Source organism: Capra hircus, chromosome 28 (genome assembly GCF_001704415.2).
Source record: "Capra hircus breed San Clemente chromosome 28, ASM170441v1, whole genome shotgun sequence".
NCBI classification, from domain to species: Eukaryota; Metazoa; Chordata; class Mammalia; order Artiodactyla; family Bovidae; genus Capra; species Capra hircus.
The window spans coordinates 32528149-32547275 of NC_030835.1; the positions used below are offsets into that span (position 1 = coordinate 32528149).

Sequence of the window (19127 nt, forward strand, 5' to 3'; positions counted from 1 at the left end):
GCGCGGAAGGCTTCTGCGCCCCACTCGGGAATTGCGCTTCCACTTTGGGTGACGTCACGAGGATCGGCTTCCCGCGATCTGAGCTGGTCCTTTCTTTACTCTCAGTGGAGACGGTTAGAGCTGGCCATCCCCAGTGTGCGGTTTGAAAACGGGAAACTACCGTGAGGTAGTGCGATGAATAGCCATAGTAATATTTAAAGATAGTACTCGAAGCTAGGGGGATGAACAATGCGTAGTAAATGGTGTCAAGTTTTCTCACTTTTATCTTTCATCCTAAATTTACGTGGTAATTGGGGTGGCCATCTCTTATCAGTAAATTGCTTTTATCCGGATGAAAAGTAAAGCTTCACAAGTAGTTACAACTTGTAAACGAAGAGCCTGGGAGTTTACTACAGGCAGCGGGAGATGGGGTGCTATCTTCCTAGATGTTTGTTTACATTTCAAAGACATGGCTCCAGGGCTTTTAAAGGTATTCCTGGGTGGTAAAACTAACAAGAGGTTTATTTACTTTTTAAAAAGATTTGCATGCATCTCAAAGGGACAGAAAAGGATTTCAATTACAAGTTTTAACAAGGAAATGCTCTAAGAGGGGAGGAAAATCTTCCCCCTTTTTGAACCAGGGAAAATTCAAGTTTTTAATATTTGTGTTTAACAGGAAACTCTATAAAACTTAATTTGAGTCAAATGACAGTTTTTTTTTTTTCTGAGAGTTTGGTTTTGTTTTCCTTGACAAGTAATTTTAAACTTCATCAGGAAATGCATAATTTCAAAAGAATAGGTACGAAATTTTATTGGAAATGCATACTATTGTAAACATAATTTAAAATTTGGTGCTGGCTTCAGAGAATAGAAACAGATCCAAATACATAAGAACTGAATATGTGTTAAAATTGTTATTTAAAACTGAAAATAGCTTGGAATATTCAGTTAATGATTTGAGAAAATAGGGTTATTAATGGTACATGAATTCAGCATGTAAAGTTAAAAAGCAAACCATCAATTACTTAGAATATAAATAAGTTTTAAAGGACATAATTTGATATAGCATAAAACAAAAAGCAGAAACAACAAAGAATATAACAAAGTGAAATCACAGACTGAGAAAATATATTGAATGATTATGAGATACAGATTTAACACTCGTGCTTAAACTACTCACAAATTAATTGAAAGATGAACATCCAATATGTAATAAAAATAGAAGAAGAATATCCTGTTGCAGATTTTCATACAATCTACGATGCAGTGGACTGCCAGATGCTTCAGTATTCTATTTACTATTGCAGAAGAAAATATATGGACAGTTAAATTATGACAGGCCATTCACTTTAAGATGCATTACAAATCCAATTTCAAAGCTCTTAAAATATGACAAAAAGCATGTCTTAGAAACACTGAAATGTAATCATAAGAAAGTACAATTAGTTACTATGTATATGAAAACTTTGTAACATCACCAGACATCAACGAAATCTTAAAATGAACATGAAACACTATTTTTGTCTACAGGTTTCAAGTTTCATTCCTTTTAGAAATTACTGCCTTAAGTAAAAACCCACACAGAAATTTCCCGAATTTTAGTTTCTTCATACCACTTACCCCAGTGATTTCTCTTTGACAGGCCCCAGGAAATGATGGTAGAGTAAATTTGTAGAATGATACTATTTATGTGGCCATTTTATGGTCAGGAATTTTTGGCGTCTGTTAAGAGCATTTGAGTTTCTCTGCATTTCTCCAGTATCCAGATCTTCTTAAACTATGTTTTGTGCCTATTCAGTGAATTTGGCCCAAGTTTACTGAAAACCCAGCTTCATATTTTAGAAGTCAGTAAATTTCAAGATAAGTGGCAATTTGGGGTCGTTGGTGAAGACTTTAGATAAAGTGAACTTTTGCTTTGAGCTCAGGTACCAACTGCACACCACAGGACTGAAACTACTCTTCTGAAACAAGGAGGAGGACCACCTAGAAGACATCACCCTGATCTGACACCTTTCACCAAACTATATGAAAGTGTACGTGGTATAATTGTAGTAACAGATGACTTAACAAGAAAAAAAAAGGTGAAGATAACCATATAAACACCAAGAATTCAAACAAAATATTATCAACACCTGAAGTCCCTCTTAAGGGACCACTCTCTATTACTACTCCTGTCCTCAAAAGTAGCCTCATCCTGACTTCTTTCTTTGATTTGTCATAAAAACAAACATAGTTCCCTTGGAAGTACAGTTTTTATAGTTTTTATCCAGATATATGCACAGAAGTGGAATTGCTGGATCATATTTTGTTGTTCAGTTGCAATAGTAGAATGCTATGTGACCCCATGGACACCAAGGCACCAGGCTTCCCTGTTCTTCACTGTCTCCCGGAGTTTGCTTACACTCATGTCCATTGAGTCAATGATGCCATCCTATATTCTCATCCTCTGTTGCCCCCTTCTCCTTTAGCCTTCAGTCTCCAAGCATAAGGGTCTTTTCCAGCGAGTCAGCTCTTTGCATCAGGTGGCCAAAGTATTGGAGCTTCAGCTTCAACATCCATCCTTCCAATGAATATTCAGGACTGATTTCCTTTAGGATTGACTGGTTTGATCTCTGCAATCCAAGAGAGTCTTAAGAGTCTTCTCCATCACCACAATTTGAAAGCCTCATTCTTTGGCACTCAGTCTTCTTTATGGTCCAACTCTCACATCTGTACATGACTACTGGAACCATAGCTTTGAATATATGGACCTTTGTTGGCAGTGATGGCTCTGTTTTTTAATATGTTGTCTAAGTATGTGATAGCTTTTCTTCTAAGGAGCAAGCATCTTTTAACTTCATGGCTGTAGTCACTGTCTGGAGCCCAAGAATTGTTATATTGTATTACCTGTTATAAAACAAGCCTCTTTTAGGAAAATCAAAAGTTGTATGGTCATACCTCAAAAAGCTAGTAAATAGTTATTTTTCTCAACAAAGATCTTTATCTGAAGTCAAAACACAGAAAAATTATTAAAGTCTTGGTTCTTCAAGAGTAGTACTTAAGTAGAACAAATTAGACCATGGAGGCCTTCAATCAATAGGGCCTAATTCTCTCCTTGAGCCCGTGTGTCAAATACTCACAGTTGATAGTACTTTGTGTCATAAAGTCTGGGATAAAACTAACTTAGTTTAAATTAAAATGTTGAGACTATATTTCATGTGTGAGGGAAGCATCTGAGGTTTTCTGGTAACAATTTTAGGATGCTTCTCTGTAGGACCTTTGATAGGGAAAGGAGGTAGTGGGTAGCTCAAGCCATATTCAGTTTTCCTTTATGTCCTCTTTCTGGTTAATAAGATGTTTATCCTCCTCTTGAGTTCATTCGCTCAGTTATGTCCGACTCTTTGACCCCCATCGACCCCATGGACTGCAGCACGCCCGGCCTCCCTGTCCATCACCAACTCCTGGAGCTTGTTCAGACTCATGTTCATTGAGTTGGTGATGCCATCCAACCATCTCATCCTCTGTCATCCCCTTCTCCTCCTGTCTTTCCCTGCATCAGGGTCTTTTCCAATGAGTCAGTTCTTCGCATCAGGTGCCAAAGTATCGGAGCTTCAGATTCAGCATCAGTCCTTCCAATGAGTATTCGGGACTGATTTCCTTTAGGATGAACTGGTTTGATCTCCTTGCAGTCCAAGGGACTCTCGAGAGTCTTCTCCAACAGCACAGTTCAGAAGCATCAATTCTTCGGCACTCAGCTTTCTTTATGGTCCAGCTCTTACATCCATACATGACTAGTGAAAAATCCTCTTAGTGAGCAGTTAAGAAACCCTAGAAAGGGAGTTCTAGTTCTGATTAGTTCACCCTGGACTCATATTTGACACCAACCATGCCCCTGGGTTTGAACACTGCAGCAAGTAGATTTTGAAGCTCTTCACCTTAAGAAAAACCATGCCTTGGCTGGTAGAAACCAGAGAGACAGAGAAATAACATTTGGAGGCTTAATACAAATTGTTGAGTGAACACTAATGCAAAATCAGACCTAATAATTCTACCTGTAGAATTTGACTACTTAACATATATACGTTATCTCCAAACATTATATTTTTTTAATTCAAAAGGCTGGAGGCCTAATTTTTAACCGCTTTATTGAGGCATAATTCATGGCTGTGCAATTCGCCAATTTTTATTGTAAACAGCAGTAGCTTTCAGGAAATTCAGTGTTGTAGAACCATCATCATAATCATTTTAGAGCCTTGTCATCATCCAAAAACACACCTTTTACTCATAGCAGTCAATTCCTACTACTGTCCAACCTCTCCTACTTGTGGACACGATGAATCTACTTTCTGTCACTGTGGGTTTGCTTGTTCCACAGTGGAGAGCTTGTCTGCTCCATAAATGGAATTATGCAATATGTGGTGTTCTTGAATGACTTCTCTCACTTACCATAAGTTTGTAAACCCTAACAGTGAATCATACAGAATTTGGTTTCTTGTAACTGTAAGACTGTGAAGGTGGCAAGTGTGAAGGTTGACTGCTTTTGCCCACGATGCCCTAGATCCCAGCAGCGGTTCCTGCCATTCCTCAGAAGACCACCAGAGGGTGGTGTGTAGCTGCTTCTGACAAGCACACTGTCCCATTCGAAAGTGGTTCCTTTCCAAGTTCAGTCAGTTCAGTCGCACAGTCCTGTCTGACTATTTGCGACTTGGTGGACTGCAGCATGGCAGGCCTCCCTGTCCATCACAGACTCCTCTAGCCTCCTCAAACTCATACCCATAGAGTGGGTGATACCATCCAGCCATCTCATCTGTCGTCCCCATCTGCCTTCAATCTTTCCCAGTATCAGGGTCTTTTCCAATGAGTCAGTTCTTCACATCAGGTGGCCAAAGTATTGGAGTTTCAGCTTAGCATCAGTTCTTTCAATGAATATTCAGGATTGATTTCCTTTTGGATGGACTGGTTGGATCTCCTTGCAGTCCACGGGACTCTCAAGAGTCTTCTCCAACACCACAGTTCAAAAGCATCAATTCTTCTGTGCTCAGCTTTCTCTATAGTCCAAGTCGCACATCCATACATGACTACTGGAAAAACCACACCTCTGACTAGATGGACCGTTGTCAGCAAAGTAATGTCTCTACTTTTAATATGCTGTCTAGATTGGCCATAGCTTTTCTTCCAAAGAGCAAGCATCTTTTAATTTCACAGCTGCAGTCACCATCTGCAGTGATTTTGGAGCCCAGGAAAATACAGTCTGTTGCTGTTTCCATTGTTTCCCCATCTATTTGCCATGAAGTGATGGGACCAGATGCCATGATCTTAGCTTTTTGAATGTCGAGTTTTAAGCCAGGTTTTTTACTCTCTTCTTTCACTTTCATCAACAGGCTCTTCAGTTCCTCTTCACTTTCTGCCATAAGGGTGGTGTCATCTGCATATCTGAGGTTTGACGTTTCTCCTGTCATTCTTGATTCCAGGTGAAAACCTTTCCAATATAGCCTTCATCAAAACAGTTTTTATGAACTTAGGGGAATTCTTTAAGGTATTTTTGTTTGATTTTGTCTTCAACCTCGTTTGGAAGCTAATTAAAATCGCATCTAGTGATAAATTGAACAACTGACTGAAAGTTGTTTCTTGTGATACGTACAAGCATTTAATTTTATGTGTTCACCCCTTTTCTCTGTCCACCTTTGTCCCTTCCTCTCGATGTCTATATACAGCTATTTATAGGTATATCATATTTCACAATCTATATAGTTTATTAGATAAATTTTTCAATCACATTGCCCTTTTTTGTGTGATTTGGATCTTTGGGTGTGACAAACATCTGTGTCCTTGAAAATTATGTTTCTAATTGTGGAAGAAAGGAGAAAACATGTCACAGAGAAGTTAAGTAGAAATGTCGAAGTTCTCAGTTTGATTGGATATATCTGTAGACAGCTACCAGAATATTTTCGCATACATGTAATATCTAGCTCTTCCCACTGAGAAGACCTAGAAAACAATAATCAAATCAGAAGTAAGGATTCCCAACATCCTACTGTTCCATATTTAATATCCAATGCCATTTTCCAATAAAAGAAACGAAAGCTTATTGGAAAAATGACTGCTTCTAGTCCTAAGCAGGAGATTCACAAGAGTAACTTGAAGCATCTTGCCAAACCAGATAACAGGAAGCATTCAGAGTACAAGGGTCACATCAAAATACTTGAACAGATTTCAGGTGTTGAAAGATGGGGCAATTTCAGTTCAGTTCAGTTCAGTCACTCAGTCATGTCCAACTCTTGGTGACCCCATGAAATGCAGCACACCAGACCTCCCTGTCCATCACCAACTCGCAGAGTTCACACAAACTCTTTTCCATTGAGTCAGCGATGCCATCTAAGCATCTCATCTTCTGTTGTCCCTTTCTCTTTCTGCCTTTGACCTTTCCCAGCATCAGGGTATTTTCAAATGAGTCAGCTCTTTGCATCAGATGGCAAAATTATTGATTGGAGTTTCAGCTTCAACATCAGTCCTTCCAATGAACACCCAGGACTGATCTCCTTTAGGATGGCCGGGTTGGATCTCCTCGCAGTCCAGGGGACTCTGAAGAGTCTTCTCCAACACCACAGTTCAAAAGCATCAATTCTTCTGGGCTCAGCTTTCTTTAGAGTCCAGCTCTCACATCCATACCTGACTACTGGAAGGACCATAGCTTTGACTAGACAGACCTTTGTTGACAAAGACTGTCTCTGCTTTTTAATATGCTATCTAGGTGGCTGCAATCACCATCTGCAGTGATTTTAGAGCCCCCAAAATAAAGTCAGCCACTGTTTCCACTGGTTCCCCATCTATTTGCCATGAAGTGATGGGATCAGATGCCATGGTCATAGTTTTCTGAATCGTCATCGTTAAGCCAACTTTTTCACTCTCTTTTTCAGTTTCATCAAGAGGCTCTTGAGTTCTTCACTTTCTGCCATAAGGGTGATGTCATCTGCGTATCTTAGGTCATTGATATTTCTCTTGGCAATCTTGATTCCAGCTTGTACTTCTTCCAGCCCCATTGGGAGCCGCATTAGGTATTACTGACAAAATAGAGGCATGGCCCTAAACCCCCTCCCTTTGTTCTGTAGACATGGACCCAGAATGAAGGAGTTAGGCTTTGTGATTCTGACTTGTTTTTTCCTTTCCTCGGCTGAATTAACTGAAGAGAATATTAAGGTGCTTATTGTTTTTGAGAGGAGCATGAGAAGTCATAAAGCCTTCTGCAGCTGTGCTCAAAGAATAATTCATAAAGTTAATCACTGACATTTGTTCAAGGACTTTTACAAAAGAGTGTTCCAGGGTGAGCATGGAGGCCGCAGCTTGAGACCATGGGAGGGATTCCTATCTGAAGCCTATTTGTGAGAAAAGTGTTTATGGCAAAAGAGTTTGCTGAATTTAGGGTTTAGGAATAATTAAAATAGTTAGAAGCTAAAGACTTAAGGATTGCTGTAATGTTACAATATTCTATTATAGCTTATAAAAATTAGGGACTTTAGAGATATTATTAGCTAGAAGCCCTTTCTAAGAAATAGTGAGCTTAGGATACTAGGGGCAAACAGGACTTAGAAAGATAAGAAATAAACTGAGGGATGTGGTATGCAGCCCAGACATTAGCATGAGTTACAGTGTATTCACAAGGACACATGAGAAGAAGTAGATATGAGAATCGCTGAGGAAGAAACTCCTTTTGAGGGGCAACAATGGTTTTTGGAATAAAATAAATCTGGGTCAATGGGAACTAAAAATATCAAACCTCTGACCTAATGCTTTTGTAAAAATATAAAACAGAATCATAAGCTTGAAATAAACAGGCAGTCCAAAAAAACTGAGAGGCTGCCTCAGTTTCTCGCCGACACCGCCCATCCCTTCAGGTTGAATCCCTGGCTGCTGGAGCTGGACTCTGGCACAGCCCAGCATTTCTCATGATGTACTCTGCATATAAGTTAAATAAGCAGGGTGACAATAGACAGCCTTGACATACTCCTTTTCCTATTTGGAACCAGTCTGTTGTTCCATGTCTAGTTCTAACTGTTGCTTCCTGACCTACATACAGGTTTCTCAAGAGGCAGGTCAGGGGGTCTGGTATTCCCATGTCTTGAAGAATTTCCCACGTTTCTTGTGATCCACACAGTCAAAGACTTTGGCATAGTCAATAAAGGAGAAGTAGATGTTTTTTTCTGGAACACTGTTGCTTTTTCCATGATCCAATGGATGTTGGCAATGTGATCTGATTCCTTTGGCTTTTCTAAATCCAGCTTGAACATCTAGAAGCTCACGGTTCAAGTACTGTTGAAGCCTGGCTTGGAGAATTTGAAGCATTATTTTGCTAGCGTGTGAGATGAGTGCAATTGTGCGGTAGTTTGAGCATTCTTTGGCATTACCTTTCTTTGGGATTGGAATGAAAACTGACCTTTTCCAGTCCTGTGGCCCCTGCTGAGTTTTCCAAATGTGCTGGTATATTGAGTGCAGCACTTTCGCAGCATCATGTTTTAGGATTTGAAATAGCTCCCCGGGAATTCCATCACCTCTGCTAGCTTTGTTTGTAGTGATGTTTCCTAAGGCCCACATGACTTCGCATCCGAAGATGTCTGGCTCTAGATGAGTGATCACACTATCTGCCATTAGAGCAGTGTTATCTGCATATATGAGGTTGTTGATATTTCTCCAGGCAATCTTGATTCCACCTTGTGCTTCATCCAGCCCAGCATTTCACATGATGTACTGTGCCTAGAAGTTAAATAAGCAGACTGACAATACAATCCTTGATGTTCTCCTTTCCCAATTTCCATGCAGTTTGTTGTTCCACGTTCAGTTCTAACTGTTGCTTCTTGACCTGTATACAGTTTTCTCATGAGGCAGGTAATGTTTTCTGCTATTCTCATTTCTTTAAGAATTTTCCACAATTTGTTGTGATCCACCAGGCTTTCCTGGTGGCTCAGCTGGTAAAGAATCTGCCTGCAATGTGAGAGACATGAGTTTGATCCCTGGTTTGGGACGATCTCCCAGAGAAGGATAAGGCTACCCACTCCAGTGTTCTGGCCTGGAGAATGCATGGACCGTATAGTTCATGTTCTCACGAAGACTTGGAAACGACCAAGAAAATTTGACTGACAGTCAAAGGCTTCGTTTTGTGTAGTCACTGAAGCAGAAGTAGATGTTCCTCTGGAGTTACCTGCTTTTCTATGATCCAGCAGATGTTGGCAATTGGATCTCTTGTTCCTCTGCCTTTGAAATCCATGTTGTTCATCTGGAATTTCTTGGTTCATTTAGTGTTGACCTAGCTGGAAGAATTTTGAGCAATAACTTTCTAGCCTGTGAAATGAGCACAGTTACGTGGTAGTTTGAAGATTCTTTTGCATTGCCTTTTGTGGGATTGGAGTGAAACCTGAACTTTTCCAGCCGTGTGGCTACTGCTGAGTTTTCGAAATTTGCTGGCATATTGAGTGAAGCACTTTAACAGTATCATGTTAAATACCTCAGTGGAGGGATCTGTCCCCTTCAGAAGCTTTATTTGTAGTAATGCTTCCTAAGACCCACTTGACTTCATACTCAAGGATGTCTGGCTCTAGGTGAGTGACCATCCCATGTAGTTGTCCAGGTCATTAATACCTATTTTGTACAATTCTTCTCTGTATTCTTGCCTGTTCTTAATACCTTCTCCTTCTGTTAGGTCCACACCATTTCTGTCCTTTATTGTGCCCACCTTGGCATGAAATGTACCCTTAGTATCTCTAGTTATCTTGAATAGATCTCAGATCTTTCCCTTCTATTGCTTTCCTCTGTTTCTTTGCAATTTTCCCTTAAGGTTTCTTATCTCTCTTTGCTATTTTTTGGACCTCTGATTTAACATAGTTACATCTTTCCTTTTCTCATTTGTGTTTTGTTTCTCTTCGTTTCTGAGGTATTTGTAAGGCCTTCTCAGACAAATCAGAACTTACAGCCATTTCTCAATGGGATTACTTTTGTGTACTTCTTTGCTTTTAAATTGTGTGCATTTCTTATATATTTTGGATATGAACCCTTATTAGACATGAGAATTGCCAATATTTTCTCCATTTCCTACTTCAGTTTTCATTTTTTGATGGTTCCCCTGCAGACACTTTTGAGTTTGATGTAGTCTCACTTGTTCTGTTTTCCTTTCACTTCTTTTGCTTTTGGAATTGCATCATAAACTTCATCGCCAAGACTGATGTACAGGAATATGGCATCATTTTATGGTTTCAGTTCTTTGATTCAAGGTTTTAATCCATTAGCAATTAGGAAGCCTTAGATCCTAGAAATCGCTTACCATCCCTCCCTATTTAGGGGCAGTGTTCCTTTGGCCTCTAGAGAGTGAGCGCAGGTACACACACACACACCAGAGCACAGTGACTATGAAAAGGACTGCGGGATGGGAACAAAAGAGGGACAGATATGAGGAAGGTGATAAGAAGAATATACCGGGGCTGGAGGCACTGCCTGCCTGCAACACGGACTCCCACATTTTCTAGGTCTTGTCCCACCGATGTCTGAGGACCTCCCTAAAGTCCATGCGGGCATCATCCCCAGTGTGCAGGTGGGGACCCGGCCAGGCTTTGAGAGACACAAGGATTCATCCAGGATGGAGAACAGGTAGGAAACGAGGCGGGACTGGACCTAGGTCTGTCTCCTCAGAGCTGCACACAGACCCTGCCTGGGAGCTGTGTGGAGGGCTGTGTGGAGGGCTGTGTGGAGCAACTGTGTGAGACCCGGCGCTGCAGGGATGAGGGATGAGCAGTCAGTATCCCGAGGATTGTGTGCAGAGGTGTCAACTGTCAATTCAAGGAAGGGGCCCCTGGAGGTGAAGTCACTTCCTTGAGGGCAGACCCTAACAGAACTCGGAACCCTGTCACCAGGCACCCACCTCCTAGCAACAGCGCCACGGCCAGTTGGGCTCACTTGGCTGGAGAGACTTCATCCAGAAGGATGTTCTCCAGCTGTGTCTCGACTGACCAGGGCTTCTGCTTCAGGAAACCCTGGAGGGAGAGGTTTTTCAGATGTTTCAGGCGGTTCAGTGCTCAACCTGGATGCCTCTGGTCCTTTACTAGGAGGTCACCTAAGGTAAATGCAGGCAACCTAGAGCTGGCCACACCAGGCCTGGCCACCATTGGGAGCCTTTCTTGGGCAGTGCCAGCTGCCCTCATCTCCATGTGGGGGGAAGTGGAACTTGAGGGGAGGTTCTCCCTCTGAGCAGGAACAGGTTGGTGAGCCCGTGGGTACCTGGTGGTCCTGTCACGGTCACACCTGAGGACAGGCTGGCAGTGTGGAAACAGGATCCCTGAGGTGCTCTTCTCTGTGCCAGTGTGGATCCAAGGCCCTCAGGTGGTCAGGTGCTTGCATCTTCGGTGGAGGTCTGTGAGGAGAATGGTGCGCATGTGTCTGGAGGGGAGATGTCTGGGGGTCTGAGAAGCATCACAGGCAGCTGGCCGATGCCCTGAGACTTTCTGCCTGGCTGCTGGACACTTGTTCACAGGGCTCCTCATGGGACTGCAGACAGGAGCCGGTCCATGGAACACCCTGCTCCATCTCCCTGCACGAGGTGCCAGAGCCCCATACCAGCAACAGAGCCCAGGTCGGGCGCAGGGTGAGTTTCAGCCTGGAGGCGATCCTACGCCCAGGAGGTTGCGGGTCCCAGAGCCACCCTGGCCCTTCCCTGGGTCCCTCCTAGAGACTTGCTCCAAAAGGAACCTGGGACTGTCATCTCTGCGAGGCGCCCTCACAGGCCAGGCCCCACCTGTCCAGATGCAAAATCACTGTTCACCTCTATGTGGGAATCTCAGAAGGAGATTGTGATAGGGTTTCACTTCATGTTCCCCAAGGAGCCTCTCCGCATGTTTCTATGGTGTATCCTGTATTAACTTCATCCCAGGTATCCATGTGGGCCTGAGAATCCTAATGCCTCTCAGCCCAGGTTCAGCCCCTCTCACCCCAGTTCTCATCCCCAGAATGGGATGTTGTGGTCACCACCACAGGGATGATGCAATTAACACACAGGGAGCTGTCCATACAAATTGCCCCAAGATGCTAACACACATAACCATGGCCCAGCGCCAGTTTGCTCGTGATGCCAGGACGGTTATTCTACTGAGGGCACTGCTGCCCCTCCTCCTGTCATGAGTCCTGGAGGCTTGGGGACTGAGTCTGAGCTCCAGCACGTGCCTTCCTGGAGTTTTGGTGCCGCCTCTGACTCGTGTCTCTGCTGTGTTCCACTCTAGGGGGAAAGTGTGTCCACAGGGGACAGGAATGAGACCTGTAGGGTGTGGAGCGTCCAGAGACGCAGACTGGAGACGTTGGTGGGCAAGCTGGTGCCTGCCTTCCTGGGCGGTGACCCTGCCTACCTCCCCACATTCCTGGGCACCTACAGGGCTTTTGGCACCCCTCAGCAGGTGCTGGACCTTCTCTTCATGAGGTGAGCACTTCCCCTCCCCAACTGGGTACTCGGAGAGACCTGGCCACCGTCCAGCTGTGAGTTGTGGGAATGTCTCTCCACCTCTGTGAGCCCCAGTTGGCCCCCCTCTGCACTTGAGGGGAAAGGGAGGAGCAGCCCCCTGGGGGTACTATGTGGGTGCATGCTAGAAAGTGGTTTCTGGGAACCTGGACCCCTGGAATGGCTGTGGTTGTGCTGAGACATCACGTTCCTCCTCCCCTCGAGGAAGCCTCTGTCTCCATTGTCTCTGTGCCTTTGACTTGGGCCCAAAGCAATTGCCCAATTGCAAGGTGAGGTGTAAGTGGTGCCCTGTCGTGGGTAAGTGAGAGCAAGCGTCCCTGGGAGTGATCAGTGGCACCACAAGCACTTGGATGGGGCTGGTTGGGCTCATATGTTCTTGAAAAATAGAGGAAGGCGCACGAGGTGCAGACACTTTTCTAGGAAGAAACATCAGGTAATGCATGGAGCAGACAGCAGTTCTGACCCTCAGGGCTTCGGTTTTCCAGGGTGGGGGTTGTGGGAGGGGGGGAACCTTGTCACACTAGCCATCACATCCAGGCGTGTCTGCAGTATGTCCATGTGACGCCTCCTGCAGGTACGGATGCATCCTCCCTTACTGCGATGAGGATGGTGGACCCCTGCACCAGCTGAAAATGTGAGTGGATTGTGACTCAAGAGAGAGTGACTCCCTATCCCAGAGAACTGCCTGGAGTAATGGGATTGCTGGTTGGGCAGGGTTGGCAGAATCCTGGATCCCACATAGCTGGGGGCCAAGGTCTGGGGAGCTTCTCCTGGAAGAGAGGAAAGGAGGCCAAGAGAGCTGTGGAGGAGTCTGGGGTGCTGGGAGGAGCATCTGGGAGGTCAGAGGTCAGAGTCCGCCCATGCGAGTCCACACCAGTACCGTGTCCATCCCAGTCCTGCCTCTACCCCCGATCCTGGGACCCAGAGCACAGAGTATGGAGATCATCCAGCTCACTGTCTGGTGGAACCTCGGCGGGGTGATCAGCTGTGCTCAGTGGACCCAGTGACACTCAGGGGACAGCTGAGCCCTCGCTGGGGAAGGATGAGTGTCAGTGGCTGGAGGAGACGCAGGTGTGTCCCTAGCGGACGAGGCAGCCTGTGGATGTAGGAGGTACATGTGCAGGGATACGAGGCCCACGGACAGCCTGGGCTGATGACAGAGTCTGTGTGTGCCCTCCTTGGACAGATGTTCCTGGGACCCCTACATGTTCCAGAGATGCAGTGACCAGAGTAGACACCCTGGCTGCCCTCACAGTGGTGACACCGGGGGAGGGGTAGGGGGAGGGACAGTGTGCCGTGCCAGGCTGCCCTCAGGAAGCGGACACATGGTCACACCATGGATCAAGGGCTGTCACTTGAGCAGGCTCATTTTTGGCCCCTCTCCTGTGTCCAGGCCTCCTCTGCCTGGTCTGCCAGGTGAGATGGACCGTGGAAGAGAAGTGACCTCTGGATGGGCAGGGGCAGAAGGCACCGAGGCCCAGGTCCCCGCAGGGCAGCCCTGGAGTGCAGTGTGGCGGGAAGGCCAGGTCTCTGACTCTGCTGCCCATGTGACTCTCCCCAGGGCCATGGCCTGCATCCTGGGCACCTGGCTGCACCTTTACCCTGAGGATTTCCAGCAGTCCCCAGAATTTCCCTGCCTGAAGATGCTCCTTGCTTACATAGAGCTCAACATGCCCCGCTCAGAACTGGAGCAGCAAGTCCGCCATCTCCTGGCACAGCTGGAGACCCTGGAGCCCACGGAGGCAGAGGGGCATGGTGAGGAGTACTCGGGGTGGGTGAAGAGGACAGGGACGAATAAGGAAGGGAGGGGGCTGGGCCACACAGAGCAGAGCCTCCTGAGGCTGGAACTAGGCCAGGAGCATTGAGGAGGCTCAGATCACTATTCCCCTGGACTGCAGCCTAGGAGGACTTCCTGGGGGTAGGGGGCATTTTGGATTGAGATTTCAGGGCCATGTAGCGAGTATGTTCCTGTCTTTGGGATCCATGGACAAGCAGTCTTAGTGACAGTGTTTTCTCTTCTGGGAAATACAGCACCTGCTGGAGAAGAAGCTCTGGAGACATCACCAGATCTCACGCCATCAGCACCCTTAATTAACCCTGCCACAACTCCACAGTCAGAGCAAGCTCAAAGCCCAGCTCCCATTCAACTTCAAGATCTGCATCAAGTAAACATGCCAGCTCCAAACCCAGAGCCACAGCATGCTCACGCCCTGACTCTCACTTAAGCTGAGACGCGAGGAAAAGTACCTGCAGGCTCCAGTTGTAGATCCAGAGAACATGCAAGAAACAGCTCCTTTCTCCTTCAGAGCCTGAATCACCCGGAAATCCTGTTCCAGCAGAGCTTCTACAGCCTCAGTCCCCAGGCTTAAGCCAACCTCAGCAAGGGCACTGCCTGGGCTCTGGAGCCTCTTGGTGCTTTGCAATCAGCTGTGGCTCTGGTGTTATCCATCTTTGGTTCTAGAGACCCCAGCAGATCCAGCTTTTGTAGCAGCTCAGGCGCTGGAGCCATTTCCTCCCCTAATATGCCTGGAGCCGGTCTCAGATCATCAGCGAGCCTTGCCTTGCCTGGCAGAAGGTGTGCTACCCTCGTCCCAGCACCAGGCCTGGAGCCTGTCTCTCCCCCCTGATAATTCCCTCTCTTAATATGTGTGTGTGTTTTTTTAAATTACATGTACAAACTTATTTTTCCTATGAAATAAAGTAAACTTTGATAGAAATGGAATTCTATGACTTTTTCAATTGTACCTGTGAGCGGCATGGAGAACATTCACTACGTTACATGACCCCGTCGACTGTCTGTTGCAGAGCATCTGCATCCTATTTGACACCAACTATTAATTTGGGCTCCAAAATCACTGCAGATGGTGACTGCAGCCATGAAATTAAAAGACGCTTACTCCTCGGAAGGAGTTATGACCAACCTAGATAGCATATTGAAGCAGAGATATTACTTTGCCCACAACGGTCCATCCAGTCAAGGCTGTGGTTTTTCCAGTGGTTTGTATGGATGTGAGAGTTGGACTGTGAGGATAGCTGAGCACTGAAGAATTGATGCTTTGAACTGTGGTGCTGGAGAAGACTCTTGTGAGTCCCTTGGACTGCAAGGAGGTCCACCCAGTCCATCCTAAATGAGACCATTCCTGGGTATTCATTGGAAGGTGTGATGTTCAGGATGACCCTCCAATAATTTGGCTAGGAAGAGTTGACTCATTGCAAATGACCCTGATGCTTGGAGGGATTGGGGGCAGGAGGATAAGAGGACGACAGAGGATGAAATGGCTGGGTAGCATCACCGACTCAATGCACATGAGTTTGTATGAACTCTGGGAGTTGGTGATGGACACAGGGAGGACTGGCGTGCTGGGATTCATGGGGTTGCAGGGAGTCAGACATGACTGAGTGACTGAACTGAACTGAACTGAACCCTGCAGTCTGGGAAGGCACTGCACTCGACTCTCCCTCATCTGTTGATGGACATTAGGACTCTCACCTTGGGCTCTTGTGTATAGTGCTGCTCTGAACACTTGTCTACAGGCTTGGGACTTTCTGCGTTTACTTCTTTGGGGTGTTGATGTAGGAGCGGAATGTGGGTGGTGACTGCATTCTGTGTAGTTGCCTTTCTGAGGACCTGTGGCAGAAGTGTACCTTTAGTGTTTCCGTTTCCCCTTCTTCGTCTGTGTTGCGGTGTCCTCTCTGCCACACATCCGCCCTCCTGGTCCCTCACTCTGGGGAAGAAGCCTCTGAGGAGGCCCTGTGGCCCGCCCCTGAATGAAGCAGCTCGTGTCCTAGGTGAGTCCACAGCCTCAAACCCCTGGGAGAGACTGGCTGAGGCCTCCGGGGGAGTCATGGTCCGTTCCTGCTCCAAAGACAGTGTGAGGTCCCGTCTGTGATCATCGCCTTGCTGCTTTTTCATTAGTTGCCACCCCAGATCCGCTCCTCTTTGACTCCATGCCCTACTGTCACTTCTGATGTTAGAGTGAGTGTCATGTATATTTGTGTGGACACCCCCAGACATCAAATCCCGGTAAGTGGAGATGTTCTGGGGTTCTTGGCTCTCTAATTCCCAAAGCCAAGCCTGTGTGTGTGGTGCAGCCCTAGCCTAGGATGGCCTGAGACTCTGTCCCTGCCCCGGGCCCTGGTGTTTCCCCCTCCCATCGGGCCTCAATTTTCCAAATGGACAGTGACCGGTTAAGCGAGGAGCTTTCAAAACCTGTGCACAGTCTGCCCAGCCCTCCGCGTCTCTGGGTGGTTTACGGCTGGGTGACACGAGCAACCCCAGGCCTCCCTCATGGTTGGAAGGCACCCCCCAATGGCTCTGTGGGCCTCTCTTTGCTGCAGTGAGGAACAGGGTTCACACTCACTGAACTTCATGCCCTGAAGGATAAGGAACGTTTCTCCAGACGGCTGAGGCACTGTGAGCGATACAAGATGACTTGGACATGGACCACGTGCTCAAATGTGATCTGCAGACTAGACGGGCGATCTTTCCCCATGCCGCCTACGGGGGGGATCTCTCCGAAACAGGAATTGTCACTTTCTAGTTCACACGGTGTTTTAATGCAGAAGTAATATTTTCCTTGATAGCAGATATTGTACTGAGTTTGGAGCACAACTAAAATAATAATGTTTGGATCATGCAGACAGTCCTGTTATGGAAGCGGATCGAGGAGAGAGTGGGTCAGGGCTTCAGTAAATACAGAGTAAGTTGCCCTGTGGTCTAAGAGGAATTGACTGGTTGGTCCCTACAGTTGTCATGACCCAGCGTTCCTCAGGTGGAATTACCACAGGAGGCTGTGTGGGGAGCCCCAGGCACCTTCAGTCCTGATTGCCTTGAGAGTCCGATCCCTGGGGCTCAGGCCTCAGAGAGCAGCGTTCTCCAGTGTGGATGTCTGCAGACTGGGCATGGAGACAGTGGCGGCTTAGATGCCTGAGAGCAACTCTCACAGGTATCCTGGCTTTCTTCAGTAACAGCAACGCTGTTCCTCACACCTGGTTTCCTGTGGGCACTTCTCTCCGGCTGTTTCAGAGTGGATCTCAGAGCCATTGCTGGGACTTCAGTCTTCCCTGGTCTTTTTCTGCCTCTTCTCCTCTTCCACCCTGCCATAATAAAGTGTCTGAGCCAGTCGCAATCGGTTATCTAAGAAGGTTGGTGCATTCGCCTCTTTTAGTAGCTTACTGAGGATATCTCGATCCGACTGAGTGAGAAATCTCTGTCTTGAGATCATTCCTCCCTCTGCGCTCTCAGGATCAGTCTCAGGGAATCTGCAAAAGGCTTCTGTAGTCCATCCTGGTATTCCCTGGAGCTTCCCTCTCTCCCTGTTCTATGTTTGCCAACTGGGCATCGTTTAATGTCTTAGTGCCCACTCACTTGAATCCTGACAAAGTGACTGATCCCATCTTCCTTTAGCCATGTTCGAATCCCACTGTGATTCTATTGTGGGGGCAGTCTGATTCCTAGTAGGGAAGGTGGCTATCTCGCCCTCTTCCTCTTCTGCTGATTCCTTACCAAGCCATTCATCCCCAGGCAATCCCTCCCCAGGGCGCCCCTGCTGGGTGAGGGGCTGCTGCCTGCCTAGTTGGAGGAACTCAGTCATGCTCAACTCATAGGATTCTTATAAGTCTCAAAATATCCATGCTGAGGAAAAGCATCCAGATACAGGACAATGTCATTTCTGAAGAAAGCAGATTAGTAGTTGCCTGGGGATGGGTGGGAGGCGTGGGTGACCAGGGGCATGAAGCAAATGTGGGGAGCAGTCTGTATGTCTTAATCCTAATTCCGCTGCTTTTCTGGATATATACATGTGTCAAGCCTTACTGAACTGCACATTTTAGACGTGGGTTTTTTTTTTTTAAACCACATCTGTACATCCATAAAGCTGTGATTAAAGCAGCCCAGAGGGAAGGATATGAAGCATAGATTTCCCTGGTCGGTGCTGACGTTGAAGCCCCTGGTGCCATAGAAAGTCCATACCCCTGGTCCCCCATGCAGGGTGTCCGTGATGCACCAGAGCAGTTGTGCTTCCTGCAAGGCTGCCAGGAATTCTCAGGCTCTGGAAATGGGAAACCCTCACATCAAATAGGTGATAGCTGAGAACGAGCCGTTCCTCATCTTGACCAAACCATCATCAGGCCAAGTCTTTGAATTTCAAGTGTTTCATACAAGTCCATGATGGGTAACTACCATATAACATAGGTTTGTCACGAGTCTATCCGTGAAGGAGTCTTCTCAGCACCCAGCATCTTAGATCATTGGATTAATTGGGAGAAACCTTACTTCCATCTTGGTTAAATGGGTAACATGTGTAAGAGGCTCCTCCATCGGTTTCACGTTACTGCAATTATGCAATCAAGGCCGGAGCTCTTAGTTATAAAGGTGACTTTCATACCACGTAAGGCATGCTACCATTGAAAAACCTTTCCATAATAGCAACGGTTGAAAGTCATTTAAAACGCTCTTTGTCTTCGGTTTCGGTAAAGTTTGGGGGTATGTTTGAGAGTTACTGAGCATGGCAGTTCGTCTGACGTGAAGTTTTGTCACATTCTCTGTTTTTCCTATTTTATTTTAAAAGGTTTTTATATTCTTTGTATGTGGTTGCTTTTAACTCCTTGTCTTACAGTGTAGGAAACACTTTTAAAAATTGAATGTGCATTAATTTTTTAAACACCATCGTTGTAGAGAAGG

At 46.1% G+C, this 19127-nt stretch overlaps 1 long non-coding RNA gene across 1 annotated transcript; it reads left to right on the forward strand.

Annotated features, from left to right (window-relative positions):
* LOC108634143 lies at nt 12241–14075 on the forward strand. Its single transcript, XR_001917395.1, has 3 exons — nt 12241–12406; nt 13020–13079; nt 14007–14075. It is a non-coding gene; the product is annotated as an uncharacterized LOC108634143 (long non-coding RNA).